The sequence below is a fragment of the Arvicanthis niloticus genome, chromosome 5 (assembly GCF_011762505.2).
Source record: "Arvicanthis niloticus isolate mArvNil1 chromosome 5, mArvNil1.pat.X, whole genome shotgun sequence".
Classification (NCBI taxonomy): domain Eukaryota; kingdom Metazoa; phylum Chordata; class Mammalia; order Rodentia; family Muridae; genus Arvicanthis; species Arvicanthis niloticus.
The window spans coordinates 55,524,570-55,550,208 of NC_047662.1; the positions used below are offsets into that span (position 1 = coordinate 55,524,570).

Genomic DNA, 25,639 nt, shown 5'->3' on the forward strand with positions numbered 1-25,639 from the left:
GGAGTTTCCCTTGTCTTATGTTTCTGGATTATCCCAGAACTACCCACTCCCTCACCTACACCAATTTCAGTTCTCTCTCCTACTTCTCTTTCCCTCATACTTGGTCCTTCCTGTCATACACAGCTAAAGAAATTGTCTTTAGTCTCAGGAGAGATTTTGGATATTTGAATGGTTTTAGAACTGTTCAAAACTGTAGGACTTTTAAAGTTGGACTAAATACATTTTGAACAATGACATAGCCATGAGCTTATGGGGAGCAGAGGTGAAATGTAGTGGTTTGAATGAGAAGGTCTCCTCATAAGTTCATGTAATTGAATACTTGGCCCCCATTTGGTGGTGCTGTTGGAAAAGTTTACCTTTCCTTTAGAAGGTAACGTTTTGCTGGAGGAAGTACTTTATTGTGGCCAGACTCTGAGGTCATACAGACTCGCCCCACTTCCTGCATGTACACCTCCTTCCTGTGGATTAAATTAGGATTAACCAACATTCTGCTCCTGTCTCCATATTTCCCCTCACTCTTCCATGCCTTCTCCATCATGATAGATATTATCTCTCTGGGACTGTTAGCTAAAATAAAACCTTTCTCCTCTAAGTTGCTTTTTGTCAGGGTGTTATATCACGACAACAGAAAAATAAATACTACAATATGCCTACAGTGATCTACTTTGTTCAAGTCAGTTCTTCCTCCTAATGTTTTTATAACCACCCAAAATAGCAGTGAGGTTGAAGGAGTCAATGAAGGATAAGACATGTTATGCTCAAGCCATAAAACTTCAGGATGTCTTAGAGAATTTTATTAAAGTGCATATTACTAATCCTTTTCCCTGGGAGCCAATCTTGAGAGGTTTGATTCCTAGGAGTCTACATTTGAACAAGTTTCAGGCATCATGACACAGGTAGTTCGAGGCACTAAGAAGCTTTAGTCTATTTTTGTCTAAAGAAGCACAAGAACATTACAATAACAGCTCAGGAAACATCACCATAGAACTTGAAGAGCTTATTGCTCCATCTCTGGGGGGCAGAAAACATGATCTTATGATGCCAAGCCATGTGAAGGCAGGAAAATAGCCCACACAGGAGGTAACTTGCTCAGGGTAGTTGAGCTTTGAGCTGGGTCTTGACACAATCACATAGGAAATGTTCTTTGGATAGAAAAAAGACAGATAAGGCCATTCTACACTAATTTAAGAATTTCAATGAAGGGGGCTTAGAGGGGTAGGTCCCTGATAAGTTTACTTCTGGGAGAGAAGAATTAGACCAGCAACTGTTCTTTCCCATAAAGGTCATCTTCCTGTGACTGGGCCTATAGGCATGGGTTTTGTTTTGTTTACTTCCACAATGACAAACTATAAATTATTACTAATTTAAAACATAATTATTATACATTTTAATTTTTCTTTAATGAAAATCTGTTTATCCATCCATCCAGCTACCAAATGATGAATTGCTTAAAGTTTTTTCATTTATTTTTGAGAATATAATTACACTATTTCTCTCTTCAAAATTTGTTTGTACACGTTCAAATCACAGCTTCTTTTTTCATGGATTGCTATTACATGCATATATGTATGTATATAAATATTTATTCCTGAATATAACCTGCTCAGTCCATATAATGTTACTCATATAAGTGGTTTCAGGGCTGACCATTTGGTATTGGCTAACCAGTTGGTGTATTCTTCTGTGGAAAAGACTCAATTCTGAGCATTCTTAGTTGCCTCTCATTCTTTGTGTAGGGTTGAGGCCTTGTGGGTATTCCCCTGCCCACTTTGACATGCCTGTTGTTATGATCCTTGTTCTGCTCATGTTTAAGTGCTCCTGTTCATGAGACAGGAGGTAACTTCATGAGTATAGCGTCTGACATTGCTAGGATACACTCCTTGATCCTCTCAATTTTACATACTTTCTGCCCCCACTTCCACAATGTACCCTAAGTCTTAGGTGTGGAAGTTATTTTGTAGATGATCATGGGGTCCCTAATGGAGGAGGTAGAGAGAAGACTGAAGGAGCTGAAGGGGTTGTGGCCCCATTGGAAGAGCAACAATACCAACCAACCAGAGCTCCCAGGGCCTAAACTGCCAGCCTAGGAACAAGCTTGCAGGGACCCATGGCTCCAGCTGTATATGTAGTGGAGGATGGCCTTGTCAGTCATTGGTGAGAGAGGAGGTCCTTGGTCCTGTGAAGGCTGGATGCCCCAGTGTGGGAAAATTCAAGGGTGGGGAGAAGGGAGGGGGTCAATGGGTGGGGACACACCCTCATAGAAGTAACAGGAGGGGGACTGGATAAGGGGTTTCTGGGGTCTGGATAAGTTGTGCAGAAGCTTTTTAGTTTTATGAAATCCCAGTTACCAATTATTGGAGTCCTATTCAGGAAATCCTTTCCTACACTGTTTGTATGTCATATACACACAGTACTGCCTGTTTCTTTTGATAGTAGTTTCAGTGTTTCAGACTTTACATTTAATTAAGTCTTTGATACATTTGGAGTTAGTTTTTGTGCGAGGTGATGGATATGGTCTATCCATAAGGAAAGGTTTCCTTCCTTTGTATGTGGACATCTGTTTCCCAGCACTATGTGTTGAAGATGCATTTTTTTCCCTATAGCTTATATTTTGAACATCTTTAGTATTGTTGTGTTGTACATTCATTTTTCTTTAGTTCTAGTAAGTGTTTTATTTCTTTCTTGATTTCTTCTTTGGCTCATTCATCATTCAGTAATGAAGTGTTTAATCTCCATTATTTTGTGTATTTACTAGATTTTTTTTCTGTCAATTTTAAGTTTTATTGCACTGTGTTCAGCTAGGACACACAGTGTGATTTCAGTCTTTTTTTTTTTTTGAATATGTAAAGTTTTGTTTTGTATCCCAGTATGTGGTGTTCTATTGTTTTATTTTCTTTTATTGCAAATGACCTGTCCGTTGGAGAAAGTGGGGTTTTGAAATCACCAACTATTGATGGATTGATATTAATCTGTGTCTTTAAATCCACTAGTACTTTTATTATTATTATTATTATTTAAAGAAAACTGGGCTTACACAGTATGGCCGGCGACGTTAGCTATCGCTCGCTCAACTCTCTCTAACGGGAAAGCAGCGGACTATAAGAGACTGAACTGTATCTGCCTCTATTTCCAACAGACTCACGTTCAACTTTCACTCATGAAAATAGCCGGGTAAATTTTATTAGTCCTTTTAAAAAAAAAAGTTAATATAAAATTATAGCAAAAAAAAACAAAACAAAAAAAAAACCAAAAAACCAAAAACAAACAAACAAAAAAAAAAACCCCTGAACTTTAGTAACACAAACTGAATATTGAGATCTGATTAATCATTGTTCTGAGAAACAGCTCTGTGTTGCTGGTTAAGCCCTGACTGATGCAGCCAATTATCAGAAACTCTATGCTCGAGAATTTCAACTGTAGTATTATGGCTTTGGTTTCAGCAATGTTCCATACACAATGTGGTTCCAGGACTCTTCACCATTCTGGCCTTTATTCAAGCACACTACATATTTATTTGTCTCTCTCATACAATGTATTCATTCTCTTAGTATTGAATTCATTCCTAGTTCAATAAGGGATTCTCTGGAGGTACAACAAAGGATAAGGTTCACCAGTTTCTGTGTTCATGGAGCTTGGATCCCTTGTTCTAAGCTTATATTATTGCCTGTAGAATAAGGACTAGAGAAGGAAGGCCATGTGACCACAAGGGCTATAAATACTGTTCATTGCTGAGGAAAAAAAAAATGTTGCTCTCACAGTTAATGAACAGTATTTGATGACATAGCTTGGCCAATCATTTAAACACTAGTTATTCCATATCATCATGGGAGCACTCACATGGGAGGCATGTTCCTGCTCATCTCTCAGATGAGCCATAAGAATACAGAGCCAAATACAACACTGGCTTCAAGACTCCAAAGATTAGCTTGTGGCCAAGCATCAGTCAGCACATGGCCTTTTCCTTCAAGGGATGTCTGGCTGGTATTCATTGGAGGATCAAGTTCTATACAGGTTCTCTTGATCTGGTGGCCCTGCATCTGATGTTCTGCTACTGTAACCTGCTATCCAAGCAAGTTCAAGGAAGAGCTCTGCTTTTCAAAGGCTTCACAAGGCAGGTTACCCTGGAACAGTTCTTTCTGTAGTTCCAAGTCTGGAATTGTTTCATATACAACAAAACATGAAACCCAAGACTGCTGGTTCTTTGGGATTTTTTTTTTTATAATGGAAAGAAACATTTTTTTTCATAAAATATATTTTGATAATGCCTTTTCCTTTCCCCAGTTCCTTTCCATCTATCCAATTCCATGTCTCTTTTTTTCTTCAAAAAACAAACAACAAATAAACCAGACAGACAGACACACAGGCACACATGTACACATGCATGCACACAAGAGCACATACACACATCACAAAAACAGAAACCAAAATATACTAGCAAAGAGAAAGAAAGAAAGAAAGAAAGAAAGAAAGAAAGAAAGAAAGAAAGAAAGAAAATGTCCAAACAAAGCAATTTGAGACAAAATTGCCTTTGTTTTGTGTTGGCCAGCTACTTTTGGGCATGGGGTGTACATTGAACAGTGATTAATATACCCAGTGAGACTCCATTTGAGAAAACTGTTTTTTTCCCCTTGCAAAAAGGGGTCAATTTGAAGACAGCTTTTGGTTAGAAGTAGGCTGGGTCCATGCCCACTTCTCTTTCTCAGCACTGGGATCCCATCTGACTTAAACTTGTATGGCCCTGCACATGTGGCCTCAGTCTTCAAATTCTTATGTGTGTCAGTCCTTTTATATCCGGAAGATGTTCTTTTCTTGGCCCATCCCCTCTGGCTCTTACAACCTTTCTGCTTCCTCTTCTACACATCTCCCTGAGTCATGAGGAAAGGTGTTTGATAAAGGCATCTCATTTAGGACTGAGTACTTGAAAATCTCTCACTTTCCACGTTGTCCAGTTGTAGGTCTCTGTGTTAGTTCCCAGGTACTGCCAGAAGATGCTTCTCTAATGGTGTCTCTGAGTGGGGCACTGATCAGAGCCCGAGCTCTCTGTGATCCCTGGTAGAAAGTGGCTATAGGAGGCTGACACAAAGGAATGAGGTGGCTAGACAGGAAGCAGAGTCAGGCCTGTGGGACTTTAGGAAGTGCTGTGAATGAAGGAAGGGGAGAGCAATTGTGAGCATGTCCCCTGGGCCAGCCAGAGGCTTCGCACACCATCTCATTCTATCTTAATAGTCGCATGTGGACAGAGTCATTGCAGCCTATCTGGATCTCCTGCAAACAAGTCCTTTACATTAATAATTCCCCTTAGTAATAATTTTCTGTGATGGCAGGGCTATGTCTGTCTCTATCATTGCTGTGTACATGCCTAGACCACTGTCTAGCATGATAACATTGAAGCCAAATGATAAATATTAAAACATGTGTGCATTGTATATATGAGTAAAGCAAAATGAACAACACAATAAATTCCTGGTTGAATTCCAACCTCTTTTTTCATCACATTTTCTTCTTAGCCATACCCTGACTTTTCAGAATGGAGCCACAGTGGGGATTCAGTAAGGAGAGTACACTGACCTGCATCCCAGCTCCACTAGTACCCCACTCCTCTGCCCATTCATCTTGGCGTCCATCCTTTCCATGCTGACAGCGGAGCCTAAGCCAAGCTCTCCATGTCCCCATCCTAACGTGACCTCTGCCTACTCCTTAATAAGCACAGTGTTTGGCTCAGTCCTGCATGCTCTTGCTAAAAGGCCCACTTGAGTTTTGCCCTTTCAGATGATGTTGTCGACCCACCCACTATTCCATGAAATTTCCCATCTGGATTTATCCATGTAGATGTCAGTTTGCTTTCTCAGATCCACATACTGCGTAACCTTAACCCTAACCTAGTTCCCGGCCCACGGAGGCATGAAAATGGAGTCACAGATTTGCAGAAGGTGGGAAGTATGGCAACTTTCTTAAATAAGCTGTCATTTTAGTGCCAACATTTAAAATAGGAGCATCTCAGGCCACCGATGAACTGCAGTCAAGAAGCTGAAAGTCTGTGTCAGAGATAGTTAGAATCGCTGTAATGATTCAGGGAAGCCAGCCTCCCAATAGAATGAAATAGGAAGCCAGGTTTGGGTGCTTACTCCCTCCCTCCTTCTCTAGAGCAATGTTCCAAACAGTTGGCCAGTATGTCCATCAGCCATCAGTAAGAAGCCTCTATATAACCTATTTGTAAAAAGATAAAATTGTCTCAAAAGAGTGGAGCTAAGAAATGAGAGGGGATTGCCATGTCAGTGAAAGCTAGCTCATAATGTTTGTTCTTAAAGCAAGAGGGACCTACGGGAGACTTATCTCCTCAGTTTCTTGAAGGAATGTTCCATTTCCTCTCTAAGGATTTCAATTATCTTCATAAAGCTGGTTTTAAGGTCATTTTCTTGTGCTACAGCTGCATTGGACTACTCAGACCTTGCTGACATAGGACAGCTGGGCTCTGGTGGTACCACACTGCCCTGCCTCTTGTTGACTGTTTTCTTACACTAGCATTTAGGCATCTGGATTTGGATGATTTTAGGTCTCAATGCTGATTTCTGAGTTTGTCTTTGTTGGAGGAGTGTTTTGTTCCTTGCTTTCTGTTTCTTCTTTGGTCTTCTTGTCTTTTTGTCTTGGATTTGCAGTGGCTGGCATGACCTAATCCAGTAAGGAGTCCCTGACCATTTTGGGGGCTAGACTTCTAGCAACTTGCTTGGCCTTTGGTGCAGCATGGGGGTCTCTGTTCTTCTGACTTGTGTGGCCTGCACCTGAGAAGCAGGAGTTGGGCAGACTTATGTTCCAGAATTAGGGGTAGGGGCCTGGGCTGTAGGCTGGCAGTGAGGCTGGAGGAAAACGGAAGTAGAATGGGTCTGTGGGAATCCAGTCTAGAGAGTGGGGCAGTTCAACTGGCTGGTGGTTCATTCATCTGTTCTTTTGAGTGCTGTGGCTTGCACCTGAGCAGCAGGAGTTAGTTGGGCAAACTTATCTCAACTCCCAACTTGTTATGAAAACACTTGGGACATATTTGGAAGTCTTAATGTATCTGAAACTATGAGGTCCTTTCAGTGATGGATAACTCATGGTTTGACTTTGGAAGTCCCTATTTGGGAGCTTTGGCTTACTTGATTAAAAAAAAAAAAAAAAAAAGACTAGGATGGGCAAACTTTGCATGCTAAATAGTCCCTTTCTGAGCTGTTTCTAGAGGGCCAACCAGCCTTCAGTGAGTGTGATTAACAAACCACAAAGATAAGTTGAGTGCTTTAAAGTATTTGATGTCTTGTTTGAATTTTATGTGTCTTTAACTACCTGTCAGACGCCTATCATTCAACTCTTCCCAATCCAATAGCCCTGCATAAATAGAGGCAAAAATAAATAAGAAACTGAGTGCTTTTAAACTCACTAAATGAAAGGCAGTATTCATGCCGCCTCCCTCCAAATAAATCACTAGATTAAATGCGAGATGTGCACACCAGATCAATAACCTGAGACAGAGATGTCTTGCCTGTTCTTCAGGAAAATTCCACTTCCTTCGGATGTTGTTGCCTGAAATATTAGGAAGTTTCCATACATCTCCACCCTCAGAAATGCCACTGGTGCCATCCAGCGTCTTGAGATTTTCTTCCTTTCTTCAAAGAAACCGAGGCACCTTGCCAGAGAAAGCCCACTCGTCACAGCCTCATAGGCAGTGTGTGGAGAGGAAGGCATGGAGAGGTTGGCCTGAAAAACAAACAAACAAACAAACAAACAAACAAAAACCACCCCATATTAGAAGACCAATGTTTTCTTCCAGTGCCTTGAAAAGACCACACTCTTGAATGTACTACAGGTGGGTCACTGAGGATAACAGAAGAGAACGCATTTAAGGGTTGAGAAGAGAATCTAAATCTTGACCTTGATGCCTCTCTGTGCTTCATTGTTGTCTAATGAAATAGAGGAAATAAATATGCAGCACATCCCGGTCTCTACACTGCCACCCATGTGTCACATAACCCTGGGCTGTATATGCAACTCCCCCACACCTGAGCATCTGGATGTATAAATGGGGTCAGGGCAGCCAAGTGTTCCACCACTGTCACTGCTCAAAATGCAGTCAAAATGGAATATCTCATTTCTACAGCAAGGCCACGTCCGTTTTCTCTGCTTGACCCTACTATCGCCGTCTCTATTAACCACTAGGTTGAGTTAGACATTTTTATGGTGCTCTAATAAAATTAATTATAATTAAGAAGATGGTTGTGACAATAGCATTATAAACTAACATTTACTAAGCAGGCAAGATTACTCAGAGGGTAAAGACACTTGAACAAGTCTGGTGGCCTGGATTTGATCCCTGGGATCCTTATGCAGGTGGAAGAAAAGAACTGACAACACAGCATTGTCTTTTGATCATGCACATGGTTGCGCGCGCACACACACACACACACACACACACACACATTAAACTAAAGTTAAAAGGTATTGTTTTTTGGTCAATTACTATATAACACACCCCCAAGAACTTTATTTAGACTTCATAACCACCCTTTTAGAGACAAACTACTGTTTGTAACTTTTTTTTTTTTTTTAACAAGACAAAGTTTCTCTGTCTAGCCCTGGCTGTTCCGGAGCTCACTCTGTAGACCAGGGTGACCTCAAATTCATAGAGATCCCCCTGCCTCTGCCTCCAGAGTGTAGAATCAAAGGTGTGTACCACTGTTGCCTAGCCAGCTGTCTGTACTTAACAGCTGAAGAAACAATCACTGATTTGTTAGCTGACCTAGTTTATCACTGGTGCCTCAACCAGTTCAAGTCACTAGGACAAAATACCATAAACTGGATGGCTTATAAAGAGTAATCACTTGTGTATCATAGTTCTGTGGGCTGGGAAGTCCAAAGCCTGCAGACTTGGTGGTGAAGCTTACTTCCTCAATAATGGCTGACATCTGCTGTGAGCTCATAAGGTAAAAGGGTAAGGGAATGTCTCTTGCTTTCTATTTCCATGGATTAATTCAATTCAAATGGAGATGGTCTTCAAGACATAGTCACCTCTCTACAGTCCCATCTGTGACACTTTGGTGCTAGTATTTCAACAGCTGGATTTAAGTGAAGGGCCACAAAGAGACTCTGATCTCCCCAAGCTGAGAACAGAGGAGCTCCCCTGTCTGCCAGAGCATGCTGGCATCACTCTGACTTGCCTAGAGGACCACAGCATTCTTTCTCCATTGGCTTTCTACTCCTCTAGAATTCAAACATCTCTGAAACAGGGGCTGAATGGTTCACAATTTTGTATTCCCAAAGTTTGTCCCAGAGTGGGGGCTCCCTGAATTTGAAATGAAATAAAATTGACTTGTGCAAAGACAATAGACAATGAGTATTCAACGGCAAGGGCTCTGACTCGAGGAGATGATTTAGCATGCTTGAATGTTGAAGACGTAGACATCATCTCACACGGAAGATACTCCGCCAGACTGGGGCAAAGCAAAGTCAAGAATGATGCAGACAATAACTGGAATTTAAAAAAAAAGAAAGAACAAAAACAGGAGAAAAAGGAATAAAAAGATGACATAGGGAAAAGACACTTAGTAAACTTCAAAGGAAGAACTTTTAGAGGCCAAATGCCTGAGTGTTCTTAATGAATCCGTGTGCTGAAGAAGTGAAGGAGACATTCTGAAAGCAGAGTCTCAGGACTGAGTGGAACCTAGTGACTTTTGCAGTCAAGAGTCATATGTGTTGCAGCCAAAAGTCTGATGCTAATGGTCAAGGTACAGAAGGAAAATGACAGCTGTGTGATCATGAGGGGAATTCAAATGCAGGAGTGGGTGAGTGAGGTGTTTGCAACATCCAGGTTCAGTGAGGCTCTGGGAAGTGAGTGTACTTATACTCTATTAGCAGAAAGCAACTTTGGAGTATCCCTCCAAATACCATCTCTTGGATTTTGTCACTCTGAAATACCACCACCTGCCTGACAATTATATTCTCAAACATTTTTTCATTCCAGCATCACTCATAACAGTGAGCTTCTAAAGTAGAAAAATGGCTTGACAGATAGTGTACTCAGCTAGTAGTTAAAAGGCAATGAAAATACATACATTGTTGACCCAGAAAGACCAAACTGGCAACTAATAAGTGAAGCCTGGGTTCCACAAAGGCCTCTGAAACAGAGCTTCAGCTATTTGTCTACTCCAGTGGGACCATACTTGCATCATACCTATGCACAGTTAAGTGGTTGATGGGGAAAAGTTAAAAAATTTTAAGATATCGTTCCGTGACTCCCTCCTTCCATTCTTCCCTACTTCCCTTCTTTCTTTCTTTTAGGTTACAATGAACATAGCTATTATAACAAAAATAGCATAAACCAGAAGACTTGTGGACAACAAATGTTTACTTCTTGAAGATGCAGAGGCCAGAAAGCACAAGATAAAGCCTGGCAGATCTGGTGTCTGGTGACTGCCATCTTCCTTGGTGATGGCATTTCTTACTATGTAGAAGGGGCAAAGAAGAACTTTCTGACCTCTTCATTTTTTCAGAGCACCCATCCATACTATGTGGTATTGCCCTGTGAGCTCATCAAGGTCCCTTAGTATAATCATCTTGGAGACCCACACTTCAGTGTAAGAGTTTGGAGAGGATATAAGTACTCAGATCATAGCAATGCTCTCTCTCTCTCTCTCTCTCTCTCTCTCTCTCTCTCTCTCTCTCTCTGCACATATTCTATCTACTATCTATCAAACTATCTATCAAACTATCTATCTATCTATCTATCATCTGTCTATCACATATAAACACACACAGACACATATACATACATACATACAGATATGTATACATACATATCACATATAAACACACACAGACACATATACATACATACAGATATACAGTATATATATACACACACATATATATACAGTATATATATATATATATATATATATATATACACACACACACTATTTTGTTGGCTTTAAATTTTCTGGTATTTAGTAGAGACAAAACAGATTCTATGGTAGTGGTTCTCAATCTTTGGGTCACAACTCCTTTGGAGGTTGAACAACCCTTTCATAGGGATCACATATCAGATATTTACATTGTGATCCATAACAGCACAAAAACAGAGTTGTTTAAGTAGCAATGAAAATAATTTTATGGTTGGGGGTTCATGAGGAACTGTATTGAAGGATCATAGCATTAGGAAAGTTAGGAACCACTGCACTATGGGCTGAGGCTTAATTCAGACTATGTGTGCTGTGCTATACTGTGACAAAGATATCAAATAAGTCATATGCTAATAGAGAAATGAAAACAATAAATATCAATGAAGAAGCAAACCTACAAGTAGTGGTAAGGTCTAAGGAGAGGGGACCTGAGCCTGTATTAGGAAAAGGGAAGCTCCAGACCTGTAAGAGTCAAAGCCCAGGGTGACACCATGGGGCTCTTGTGGGTTCTGCAGCTAGAAACACCCAAGTGCTTAGTTGGCATTTCCCATTTTGCAATGGGGCTCAAATGAAGTACCCTCTAAGAAACAACCCAAGTGTGGCTCTCATTGGGACCATGAAGGAAGAGCGTGAGAGTGACAGGAAAGGTCAGCTTGTCTGCTCTGCTTTGCTGAGGAATGCCACAGAAACTCATGCACTTAGGCAGCCTTGCAGTAGACAAAAGAAACCCAGCCAGTAGAAATTCCTGGGAAACTGTGATGGAGCCAAAATAGGAAATACCAAGGAGGAGAACTTGCAATGCCAAGTTCAAATGCCAGTGTTCAAGCTGAATTCTTCAAAGAAACATAGTTGCCTGTCAGTTATGTGTGGAACCCTAGGGAGATGTAGTAACCAGGGCCTATTCAAAGTCCAGCCTATTGCCTCCCAGCCCTTCTGCAGCTAGATAGTCCTTCATCTGCATACTGATAGTCTTTCTTTTATAAAGCTTAGGCAAGTTCAGTAAACTACTCAAGGTTGTACAGCTAAGGGAGATGAGATGATATCATGTAAAAAAATCTTTTGTTGCTGGGATAATATAGACCTTTTTATAATCTTTATTTTATGACTCACTACTTGGGTGACTTTGGAAAATTGATTTTCCTTTTCTAACACACTTCCTCAGCAGTAGACTGTGGGTGGCCACCTCTAAAATCTGGAAATACAGAATGAAGTGACATTGGTCAACTTGTAACCCATTTCCTTCTCCATCTTCCTTGTGCTGCAGTGACTCATCTTTATGCGGAGGTGTTACACATACATTGTGTTAAAAGACTGCACTTTCAGGGCTCAGTGGTTAAGAACATGTATTGTTCTTATAGAGGAGCTGAGTTCAATTTCCAGTGGCCACATCAATTAGCTCACAACTGCTTCTAATTCCAGCTCCAGGGGATGCCTCTAACCTCAGGAACATACACATATACAGACATACACACACATGTACATGTAAATAAGTAATACTAACAATGACAGCAACTACAATAAAACCTCATATTCTAGCAGCACCTAGAGGTGGCCATACTACATCATATTGACCAGGAAGGTGTAAGCAGGTATCTCTGAAGTAGCCAGTCCTGAAAAAGAAAGCCAAACCTTCTTGGTAAAAGCCTTTCCTCACTTCTTCTTGGAATAGAGAGGGGAGACTTGGAGCTACAGCAGCCATCTTAACAAAATGGATGAGTCTGGATCTCTGGGGTGCTTTTGTTCTGCTTTTATTTGGACTTGGTGATGAAAAAGTCCAAGGATAACTAGTTTCATCAAGCTTCAGCTAACCTGTGTTCCTGACTGACAGAGGAATAAAGCTCTGGCCCATCACACATACCCAGTGAATAGAAGCGTTTATGGAAGAGGAGTGTAAGGCCCTGTACTCCATACATATAACAGAATTTACTTGCTCAACCCAGCCCCTCCCAGTGGATGCTATAGTCCTTTCCTTTCCTCCGACTTGCTCCCCTCCAAACTCAGGCACACAGTTCTCTGTGCCTGAATACCAACGTCAACTGAAATGAGATAATGTTTGTAAGGTCACTAGCCCAGTACTTGGAACAAATGTGAAACAACTGGATTTTCCTTTCTTAGAGATTTTGAAGAGGCATCTACAATTGAGTCCTGCTGATTGACAAATGCATTTGCTAAGTTTAGAGGGTGTCATAACCTCCAAGATGCAGAAACCCAAGCAGCCTTAGCTGCTTAGTACAACCCATAGCTCTTACCTAGAGTTCTGGATTCAGTTTGCAAAGCCTCCTTCCCTGTGAACTCACAATTGGACATTTATTTGTTCCTGCCATTGCAGCTCATCTGATTACTAATCACTGTTTTCCCCTCCCACTGAAATTGGAAATGGCATCTACTTTAGCTGTGACTCCCTGATAACTGAGCACAGTCATGCTCCATAGATTACTACCAAGAACCAAGTCAGTGCCTTTGGGAGTCTGCTCCAAGGTTTAAGCTCTCTACCTCTACCCCTGCCTAGAACAGGGCTGAGCATTTGCTTTGCTTCTTTAGCTTCACATATGTAATTTCTTGTGTTTTCCCTTCCTCCAATTACACCTTCAGGACCTTTGCTTACTCAAACAGCACTTAGGCAGTTCCCAGGGCTTTTCCCTCTATTCTTTAACATATATATTCTTCTCTGATAGCATATGGCTGTTATTATTTATCTATATGTTCTCATGCTTACCAGAATATAGGATTTAAAAAATAATTTAATAATTTTTTGTCAGTTGTATTAAAAAATATGTCCTAAAACACGGTAGGTACTAAGAAATTTGATGAACTTAGCTGTACCAAATTTAAGCTCTGACTTCTTCTCCTTTCCCTTGACAATAGACCTATAATATCCTGTGTAGATAGACATTAGGTGTCTACTAAAGGCCAGGTATTTTTATTATCCATTCTGCCTCCAGAATAAGTATGAAGAATGTCCTTGAAGAACTGTGACTTCACTGTGGAGATATACCTCGCTTACAAAAATCCTTTAGAGATTGTTGTAAGTTGGAGTAATGGTTTTTCAAAATCTTATCTCTGGGATAATTGACTCATAATGCCTCATGGCCTTTAGAACTTTAGTGAAGCCCTATGGTCCTGCGGTCATGTTCCAAAGGCACCAGAACCTGACCCAAGGCAATCCAATCAGAGTATTTCAAATAGAAATATGATCTTTGGAATGGATTGCAGAAGAGAGTGGGCGTTCTGAACGGTGAGTCACATTTGTGGCAGACCTCCAGGGGAAAAGGCCATGAAGAATGTTGAGATACCAGAGTGGCCCTGGGTCCTCCTATCTTAGTAGTTCAGCACTTCCTTTGATTCTCTGAGACACCCACAGCATCCTTCCAATAAATTTCCCCCTTTGCTCAAGCTAGACAAAATCCATTTCAGATGCTTACAGGTCTAAAAAAAATACCATAACCAATATATCTGTGTCCCTAAAGAATTTCCTGTTTGGTCTTCTGAATTGGTTAGGGTTTGTACCAACTGCAAATAAAAGAAAGTCTACAGTAACAGTGGCTTAATAATATGTCTATTTCTCTCCATTAAATGTAGGTGACTAGAATTAGTCACCTGGTCCTTAGTCATCTAGATACTGTCTATTGTATTGTTTGACTAGAACTAGGAGATGAATTCCACTTTATGAACCAAATAGCCTTTGACAGGACATTTTGCCCTTTAGAAACATGTCTCCAGATTGAACATACATCTGCTTACATTTCATTGTCCAATGTATAGATATGTCATTCCCGTATTTCTGCTTCCCACATCCAGTCTTTCTGCTTATTCTTCTATTCTCTGTCATGGTTGGTTGGCCTTTGTAGATTCCTTCAATGGAATAACTTTTATCTGGATTCTATGGTTGTAATGCAGAAAATGGAGTCTCCAGAAAGATATTAGAAATAGAGGAGTGGGGTAGGGTGTATATTTCTTTGTATTTCTTCTTTATTGTTAAATTAAGCAGGCTCTGTCCATCAACTCAAGATTACTGATTCTTGCAAAAGCATTGGTTCTGCCATAGCCTACCTTTTTCTTGGTCTTGGTAACTGTTTTTTCCCTTATATCATTGGGTCCTAAGGGAGATAAGAGCTTCACTGATACAAGATCTAAGTTGCTATACAATACTGAGTTTTTCCAAACTCAGCTTAGTAAACATCATATTTATGAAGAAATTCTCTTTGGCTTATCCTGATTTGATTACATCATCTGTATTTGGTTGAGGTTTTTAGATCTACTTAACTTCAAGATTTTTATTGTAGGACAAATAGCTAAAAGTAAGAAGGTTCTGTTATTACATGAGAAGAGTCAATATTACAAAACAATTAGCACCTGTGCTGAAGTCTCAAGTATCTTTCTTTATCAACTCTCTATAAGTCAACATTTTATCCTCTGATCTTAATGGATTATCATGATATTTCCATCTTTCTTACCTAATACAAGGCTGTCTTAATACTATAAAAGGTCTAGCTCTTTTCTGAATCTGATCTCCAGGAAGTATTTTCATTTTTTGGAGGGGTGGGGAGAGTGGGAGCATTGTTTTAGTGCTGGGGACTGAACCAGAGTCTTGAGCTTATTAAACTTATGTGTTTACACTCAGCCATGCCACCTAACTTTATGCATTAATTAATTAATTAATTAATTAATTTATTGACTTTTGTGTCACAGTTATTCATGAGTCATAGAAAGAAATATGCTGGCACTATTTTTAAACTTAAAGAAAGGAGTACAGAGTAGAGTACAACAGATACAAGATTCCAACCTTGTGATCCAGCCAGGATGGCAGCCCGGCTCACACCAAGTGTGACTATTAGAATAAGCAAGAAATGGACATCAAATCAGTGAATAGGAAATACCCACAGGAAGTGTGCAGGCCTTAGTAACTAGATACCCAGAATCACATACGTGGCAAAACAATAGTCAAACCAAGAAGAGTCCAAGAAATGCCCCCATCCCTTACAGAATATTCAATGTGACCAAAGCAAAACCTAAGTTTCAAACATATGAGCCAATGAGGGCTATTTTTATTCAAACCACCATATTCATCTATATCTTTTGATTCTAGTTTCCAATAATGCAACTCAAGCCTAAATGATTTGTTTTATTAATGTAGTTTCCTCTTGGACCATTACTATCCCCCTAGAGACCATTTTCCAGACTGCAAATGATGGCAATTTTCTAAAACACCAAAAAGATCGTGTTGTCTACCCATGAAAGCTATTAAGTAGTTCCTCAGTTCTCCTGGAGTTGAAGTGTGAATAGGACCTTATGTTACACTGTAATTATGCATCTGTTCAGCTTCATCTCAGTCCATCCCTTTTCTTCTCTTCTGACACTTCATTTCCCTAAAGACTTTACATAAGCTTTTTCATGTGTGTGGCTTTCTTTCAATGCCCTTTACTTCTCTCATCTAGCACTTTCCTTCTAACACATCCAACCAAGGCCTACTCATGACTCGTGTGAATGATGAGAACTAAGAATAGGTAGGGCACATAGAGAACTAACAAGATGGTAGGTTGAAGAACCACAATACTGTCTAATACATTAACCATGAGCATCATGATACCACTAAATGCAAGTGAATGTAGCTGGAGGATTCAGAGTCAAAGGCAGAAAATGTGACAATGTGCTAATACTAACCACTTAATACAGTCAGAATTAAAAAGTGGGAAAATATATTATGAAAATAGCAATTAAAAGAAAGCTTGAGTGGTTGAGTGGAATTCAGGATGAAGACCATACCCAGGGATGAAGAAGGGATATCACAATGATAATAAGGAAAATTCTTCTGGACATAATACTAAATTGCCACCCTTCAGCTGTAGGTTCGAGATACAAAAAAATGACAGAATAAAAAGGGAAAACAGACCCACAATAATTGAAAGGTTTTAATATTTATGAGTAATTAATATTTTGAGCATTAAAATGTCACCAAGAATAAAGCAGAATTGAATAAAAGTATAAACTTACTCAGCACTAGTATATTTATAGACAATTTCACCAACAATCAGGAGTTTTCATAGTGCCAGAAGGTTCTATGCAGGTTACTGATGGAGAAAATTCATCAGTGGCCTTACTCAGCTGTGGATCCTGAATGCTGAACAGCCAGGCAAGATATGCCCACTGGTGCAATAGTAGCAGCCTGATTGTTATGGAGAAACTCAATTACTTTCTGATAGGATCTGAGACCAACTCTACAATGGAGAATCCATATCAAGTCTTGCAAATGATCTGTCATTGGCCCCAAGTGTTAGGGAAACTCACTATTGATGTTTCCCTAAATGGACAACGTGTGCTCTAAAGACCTATGCTCATAGTCACCCACAGCACTGTTCTTGGGCTTGGTCAGAGAGCTTCTTTCTGCAACAGAAAGTGGTGAATTTGGAAATTCAAAATGGGTTCAAGTGTGGAGAACAAGTCCTCAAAAGGACATTAATACCACTACCTCTAAGGCTTCGAGAACATTGTGAAAAAGGGAGGCAAAAGGATGCAAAAGCTGGAAAACGGGGAAGAGTGGTGAGTAATACTGTCTTCTGGACAGCTGCACCTATGAATTCAGCAATGGTGGTTACCTGCACAAGACTGGCTAACCTAACCTAAACAAACAAACAAACAAACAAGAATGTAGGAGAGGGACTTGCCAGATAGAAGTGTTTTGGTGGAGGAGAATTAAAGAGAATAACGGGGGTGAACACAGTCAAAGCACATTATGCATGAAATTGTGAAAGACAATATTTGAAAGCGAATATCTTGCCTTATGGCCTAGTGAAATGCATTTCTGACAATATCAGGCCTTACCAAACCTTCTTGTCTTGAAATCTTAGGTAGTTTGAAATAGTAAAAGGTGTGTGTGTGTGTGTGTGTGTGTGTGTTTGTGTGTGATTAATAAGTCCACCAGATGTACTATATACTATTGAAATATCCTTCAGGCTTGTGGTCTCTGTCCCTTAATTTCAGAAGCTAATATTTGAATTTTGTGAAGAGGACAATCTTTCAGGCTGGACTACCACCATCACCTCTGTTACCACCATCTCCAGCACCATCACCTCCACCACCACCAATACCCCCATCACCACCTCCATCATCACTTCCCCACCACCATCATTACCACCCCCACCACTACCACCCCCCCACCTTTACCACTACCTCTACAAATACCATTTCCATCACCACCTCCACCACAATCTTTATTACCTTCACCACTACCACCGTCACCACTACATCTACCATTACCTTTTCCACCACCGGCACCAGCACTTTCTCCTCTACCACTGCCACCATCTCTACCACCACACCCCACTGGAGAGCCCTTGGAGAGCCCGCTGATAACTGTAGTGGGTAATTGGGCATGGGGTTACAGAATGCTAGGTATCGGTATTGTCAGGCAGCACATGAGACTGGTGTTCCAGACAACATCTTCTAACTCCACAATGCAAGGTTTGTCTGTGGTTCTTTGTAGCACAAATCCTGCCCCATCCCGAACAGTGATCGTTGCTTTTAACCTCAGATTGTTGTACTTTGAGGCTTGCTCATGCCACCAGAAAGTTTTATAAATATCCCTGAAAATACAGATTGCTTTGCAAGTCTTTAGACTGCTGGGTGAAGCTTTGACAAAGTGGTCTTTGCCAGTGCTCTGTCTGACTCTAAAGTCACAGAACTGCTTAAAGGAAAGTTTAGGGGCAGCAAGTAGCAAAGTTTTCCCTTAGACTCACAGATTCTCCCAAAAAAATGAAAGGGCCAAGCCAAGAACTAAACTCATTGGAGCGGCCTCTTATGATCAGCAAGCTAACACCAGCAATGAACATAAGGCTCGAAGAGAGCAAAGCTTCCAAAGGCCTTGGTTTTGCTGATAACTGCTTAGAACATGATCTTGTTATTTTTCTCCCCAAACCTACATGTTCCCTTTAACTCCTTCCTGTAATGTGAAGATAGACAGAAAGGTTTCACTACTTTAAACTCAGCCTGTAGTTACCAGTCTTTCAGAGGCACTTCCTTGTAGTTTTATAAATATAAATACTGTGTAGGTTTCTGTTCAATTGTGAGTTTCCCCAAGTATGGAAGATATCAAATACTTCCTGATATGATTGCTGGAGGTGCAGTACTTACTTACTATTGGTTTAATACAGCTTACCTCTTAATATAAACGTTCAAACCTTAACACAGTCCTCTGTAAAGGTTGAAGGGCACCCTCATCTTCCAAATGGAAATACTGAGACATGGCCGGTACAACTGTAGACTATGAGTCAAGAAGCCAAGAAGTCCAAGGTCAAAATGCCTGTGTCTCACTCTTCTACTTCAGCAAACCCTTGTTGAGTGTCAGGGCTCTGGGAATGACAGTGAACTCAAGAGCAAAGCTCACCCCACAGAGCTAACATTTCACTTCCTGCTTATCATGAGAGTTTGTGGAACTTTCCTTAACCAATCTCTTTCAAAGTGCTCCCGACCTAATGGCCTTACAAACAATACTATGAGGGACAACATACTGATTTACAGATTTATATCCCGGCCTGTTCCATGAGTCACGTTTCACAGAACGGCAATTAGAAAACTCAGAGGTATGAAATTTCATTCACGTTCTTGGTTTCTATCGCTAAATTACCTCCAGACGGCATGAAAATTCACATTCCCATAGGCTCCAGGAAATGTCCACTTTACCACACTTTTGCCCAAACCAAATTCTTCTCATGTAATCCTTACCTGTTGCGGGTAATATTTAAAACACAGCGCGTGGTCCAGCTTGTTCCCAGACAGCCACCATTTTTCCACGGCTCGGTATCTGGACCCCGGCTCTGGCTATCTGGAAACACTGGCCCTGGCACTCATGCCAGCGTGAGGGATGGCTCTGCCAATCCCCCATGCTGAATCCACAATGGTGTGCTGAACCCCAGACAACACCGGTCATGCTCACAGTTCCTGGTAGAAAGAAGACTCTTAAAGCTTAAAGTTATCTAAAGGATTTATATATTTGGAAATGCTCAATTAACAAGATGCCCACACCATTAGAGTTGTTACCCAATACCTAACCTTTAGATATGAATTGTTACCCAGGACTGCTCTCGAACCATCTGCAGTTCGCCAAGACTGCTAGCCGACTGCCCCTCCTTGTTCATCTCCTCCCCTTTCTCTTTCTCCTTTCCACTCTTCGCTCCTCCCACATTAGCTCCTCCCAAATTACCAAGCTTTAATGTGAAATGTAGATGGGGAAAATACCCCACTACACTTACCTGCTTAATAGTTGTCAAGTTCATAGACTGGTAGTAACGCTGCCTTCTTTTCGTTTAGATAAAACGAGTTACAGTGATTTAAAATAGAATAACTGCTTTTATATGCCACGTATCTCTTTAGACTCATAAAGAAATCAAGGCCTCTTTCTAAGTGCCTAGGAATAGCCCTGTCAAGGTGTCCACATTTATCTGAAAAGCAAAACTGATGTTAAAGGTGCACATTAACAGCTGTGTCCTTCCTCAGAGAGGACTGACCCTCAGCATCCTTAACCCTGTGCAAAGCATCACCATGCTGGAATGGCATTAGAACTGGCTCATTGTGGACGAGCTCTTATGCTACCTCTCTTTTTAAATTTTTTTTTTATTTTTATTTTTGGAAGTAAAATGAGATTTATTCAATATTTTATTTATTTACATTTCAGATGCCATCTCCCTTCCTCCATTATCGCCACCAATTTCTTCCTTCTTAGGACATACAGGGAACATTTGCTGCACCTCTGTCAAGATAATTACTGTTAGGTCTCAAGCAATCCAGATATCCAGAATGAGCTCAAGCTGGACTGGAGGAGGATTTCTGGTGGTTAAACAAAAGCCAGCATTCCTCAGAAACTTGTGAAACCAGTTCCTGGCTGCCAAAAGGAATCATTCCCCTTCTGGCAACTATTAGCATATCAAAGCTTATGCTGGCCTCCAGGCTCCCTCAGTATCACAAGAACCTGTTATACATTTATTTCATAGTCCACACTAGCATCCTGCCCGCCCCTCCCTGAAGCTACTTATCCTCTATAATCCACATGATTTGCCCACCCCACTTTCCCTATCTCTATGTTCACTCTTGCTACTCTCTACTCACCCCTCCTCTCTCTTCTTGCTCTCCCAATATGCGATAGTCTCTATCTCCACCACCTTGCTATTTCCACTATTCTCACCTGCTTCCCCACTTTCCTCAATCTGATCAAGAACAGTCTCGTTTTCTGCTCTGGACTCTTCCAGATACCTCTGGATATTTTCTCTTCCTTACCCACAATAAAAACCTTTCCCCTAATGGGGCAGTCACGTAGGCAGTTTCTTTAGTGTGGCCTCTTGAATACATTTGGTGCTGAAACCTGGGAGTGAGACCGATGGACCCCTTTCCGAGGGCCCTAGCCTCTCTTAACTGAACCCAGCTACTGAGTTGACTCTCCTAAGGTACGGATCCTTTGTTTCTGCTGCCTTCTACCATACTTGACCCTAAATTCTAAATTCTAGAGTCTACTCTTTTAGCCACTTCTCGTACAGCTGCTCTAACCACTCAGCTCTCTTTTCCTACTAAGTGTCCTCTCAGCCTCTTATGCTCCTGGAGCCTCCTACACACTCCTGAATACCTATCATGTGCCTCTTTATTGGCTTGCTGGATTTTGCTGTGTGCTTCTGTACTGTGATTCATGCTCTCTCTCTGCTGAGGCATCTAACCCCTCTCCCTCTGTTAGACCCTTTCTGTTGGAGTTTCTATTCATTTGCAACCCCTTTTGCCAAGCCTCCCTCACCTTCCCTTCACTCTGCAACTCAAGGATGTCTTCTTTCCTGCTTGCTCTGTCTCTGTTCACTCCTAGCTTTTACTCTGTCTCTCTAGCTCGCCTGGTGAGGCCTAAATGCCATGGCCTCTTACTAGACCACTTGCTGGCATTCTCTAATCTTTTTCCTCCTTGGCCGCACCTTTGTTAAAGCCTTGCTGTCTTCCTGCAAACATCTTGGCCTCAGTTCAGCTCAATGGTCAAAAACAGGGCACACCCAATTTCCAAATTCTTGCAGATTGTAACAACTTCTGCCACTGCTCAAGTAAATGTTCCTCCAAATATCTTATCTCTAAGCTTTCTCTACTCTCTAGTCTTGAAAAAAATCTCTTATCACTAAGTTTTCTTTCTCTCTACTCTCAAAACGTCTCTTAAGATCATTGCTTAAAGTTTCTGTATCTCAGGGTTTTTAAGTTTATTTGGTGTAGTTAAAAGATCTACAAAACCTGTAATAACAAGTTAAGTTAAATTTTTTTTTAACAGAAATGGTTGATAGTTTAAAAAATCTATACACAGATAATCTTGTATCTTGTATGCAACTTGGATTCAACTTCTGTTTAAAAACTAGGTTTGCTATAGCATACCATTTGCACGTACCTTGGATTCAATTCTTGTTTATGTAAAATAGAACATAGTAATAACATATATCTGATGGTTAAATTTTATAGATTCCTAAGGTCTATTCAGGGTAGCAGAAACTGACATGAAGATGTACCTATAACTTCTTTGTATTTATTATCTATGTTAAATTTTAGCTATTTGGAGAAAGTGCATCATGCTAAAACTATAAAATACTCTGTAGTGGCCTGCTATAAAAGGATTGAGAAAATAAGGTTCTCAGTCTCTCTGTGAACTGTATTTATGGTTTAAAGTTTTATTTTGATGCTAAAGGATCTTCAGTTGAATCTTCAATTCAAATTTTGAAGGCTCAAATTTAATAGGAATAAAACTGTAAAAACCTAATCTTATAAAAACTAGTAACTTATTGTAAACTGGGAAAGATAACTAGGGCATTTAAGTTAATGGTCAGTCAACTTACAAGTGATCAATTTTTTTTATTGTGCTCAGAACTATGCTTTGTAGTCACGCTAAGTACAAATGTAAAATTCTTCTACTGGGATAAGCTTTAGCCTTCTGCATATGTTGTCAATGTTAAGCCTGAAGCAAGTAACTAAAAAGAAGTAAAGTTTATTTAAAATCAGCTGTACTTAATAGATTAGGTAATGGCGCTCAAACTACTCAGAGATCTGATGAATATGGCATTCAAGATGTTTAATAAAAAGACTTTCCCTAATAAAAATAGTAGCTTCTGGTAGCAGCAGCTGAGCCTATCTCCAGATGAAGATGGGCAGCAACAGACTCCACTTGGAGCTTGCTTTGAGTTTAGTAGCATTGAGTACTGAGTCAAAGACCTCATTGTGCCTCACCTGCCTACTCTCAGTGTCCTTCCCAAGCCATACATACTACTGGGTAGACTGCTACTCTTCCTTGCCAAGGTAGGGCAGTGCAGAAAGTTCCTTCTCAAAAAAAAAAAAAAAAAAAAAAAAAAAAAAAAAAAAAAAAAAAAAAATCTGTCAGAACTTCTGGGTCTGGTGCCTGAAAGCTGATGCTGCTTTGTGTGGCACCTGAAAACTTAGTACTGTCCTTTGAGGTGGCAAAAGACTGACAAACAAAGCAATCAAGATCACCATGGAGATCACCCAGGCTGTGTGTCCAGATAGGGAGTAAGTCTGTCATTTTAAAAAATAATTATCACTCTTTTGTGAATTTCACATTGTACATCGCAATCCCATTCACCTCCTCATCCCTTCCTATCCTCATTCCACTCTTGGAACATTTCCCCTCCAAAAAACAAACAAACAAAAACAAAACAAAACAAAAACCAAAAATAACAAACAAACATCATGGAAGCTGTAGTGTGTCACAGCGTGTTCCACAGTGCACACTTTGGTCCATACTTCTTTACTTGCACATGTTCATTCCAGTGAACCAGTGGTCTGGTTCAAACCTCCATTATCAATACTGGATCTTCAATGGGACTCCTCTCAGACATCCTGTTGTTGCCCAGTGTTATGCAGATCCTGCAGCTTTGGGTCAATAGGATCCACTCCTTCATTTGTTCTATAAGTTCACAGATGAGGTAGATGTTGGGGTGGGCCAACTCAAAGCCGTGGATCTGGGCCTGGGTGGTAGCTGAGTTGGTTGAGCCCACCAGCTCTCCCATACCTACACCATCAGGGCAATCTCTCCAGTATTGACTAGCTCACCCAATGCCACAAACTGGCAAAGGACAGAGTCAGCTCTCCTCATGCCCTTGGGCCAGCTCCACTGAGTGCAGAACATCTCTGTCATTCTTAGTCAATTCAGGGGCCACCTGGTTTATACTTTTTGCTCAAATTTATTTATTTTTCTCAGATCTCTGTGATGGCAATGTGCCAAGCCCTAGCTTTATCGGTTTGGCAGCAGTAAGCTGACTTACCCGGCTCCTCCCACCAAGACTGCATCTGCCTGGTCAATCCATTTCATAAGTAAAGGTCATGCCTTGTTTTTCTTAGAGCTACTAGGTCTCCTGCTGAGAATGGCAAACTCCCAGGCAAGTTTATCTTACTGACAGGCTTCACACTGCAAATGATATACTCTCAAAACAGAGTTCATGTAAGACAGAAATCAAGCTACCATGCTGTTGTTGTTGTTGTTGACAAAAAAAAAGTTTAGTTTTTACTATTTCTTTTTAAAAACAGAACTTGCTTTTTAGGGACTGCTTTTAGTAATCAAGCACCTGTGTCTCACTGTAGATGATTTGAGTGTTTCCAGATTTGTGGGGGAGGGGAGAGTTTAAAGTTTATGTAAGTCGTCAAGGCCTGAGGAAGTGATTTAAGGTTAAGTTAAAAAAAAAAAAAAAAAAAAAAAAAAACACGAGACTTAAAGACGATACATGATGTTAAGGCTTCAAAATGCAAAGTTTAACATTAATCACTGGGGTTTTGTTAGGTTATTAATCTAACCTCAGTAATTGTTATGATAGTCACTGGCCTCAAAATTTAAATTTCCTTTGGTTGTTTTCTAAATATAGACTTAAAAGTGCCTCTTGTGCTAAAAACATCTCTGTTCAGTCTATATATACATCGGTTCCCAAGCTTGTCTTCTTCTTTGTTTTCTTTCCTGCTGAGAAATTTCTGTCATATTACCAAAGAAAAAAATGTTTACAGTACTATCCTGTTGATAGCGTTTCAGCTTTGTTTTACTATGGCTCAGAACCAGAAGTCTGCTCTCACTGTTTACAGACACTCATTAACTTCTTTCTCCACAATGACAATTGCAGTGCAGATCACAGACAGTGGCCAGACCTTTGTCCCTAGTCTGTATCTGTCCCAGCAGATTTCCAGTCAGCTGACACCATCTAGGAACCCAGCAGCAGACGTGCAGACAGCTCGAAATGGAATGGCCTATACTTTGCCAGCCCCACGTCGTCCCGCCAAAGCCCTCATCTTGATGATGCTGTCCAATCAAGAGAAAAACAACTTGCTTGCAAAGTACAGCTTCCAGGGACCGACTCCAAGCATCCTTGGGTCTTCCCTGGGCCCCTATCTCTGACAGCTTCTACTCCCTGATTGTGACTCAAATTCCAGCCTTCCTAGATTTCCCTACCTCTGACCATGACCCTCCCCAGCTGAGGAGTTGCAGGAGAAATCTGTTGCCCTTTGTCATCGACAAAAAAGCTTGAATATTAGGTCTCAGGCAATCCACACAACCAGAAATGAGCTTAGTGGCCTATGGAAGGATTTGTGGCAGTTAGATAAAAGCCAGCGTTCCTTAGGATCTTGCAAAATTGGTTTTCATCTGCTCAAAGAAGTCATTTCCCTTAGCTCTTGCAGAAGGGACATATGGCTACCTGTGGTGCCAATCAGCATATCAA

The 25,639-nt window shown here is 40.6% G+C and overlaps 1 long non-coding RNA gene across 2 annotated transcripts; it reads right to left on the reverse strand.

The window, feature by feature from the left end:
- Window positions 1–772: 772 nt before the first annotated feature.
- On the reverse strand, window positions 773–20,114 carry LOC143442411 (uncharacterized). Of its 2 annotated transcripts, XR_013110584.1 has the most exons (4): window positions 19,971–20,114; window positions 19,644–19,859; window positions 7,514–7,728; window positions 773–5,138 (listed from the first exon to the last, which is right to left on the reverse strand). It is a non-coding gene; the product is annotated as an uncharacterized LOC143442411 (long non-coding RNA). The 2 variants fall into 2 exon arrangements; XR_013110583.1 differs by having other exon boundaries at window positions 773–7,728.
- Window positions 20,115–25,639: the final 5,525 nt, after the last annotated feature.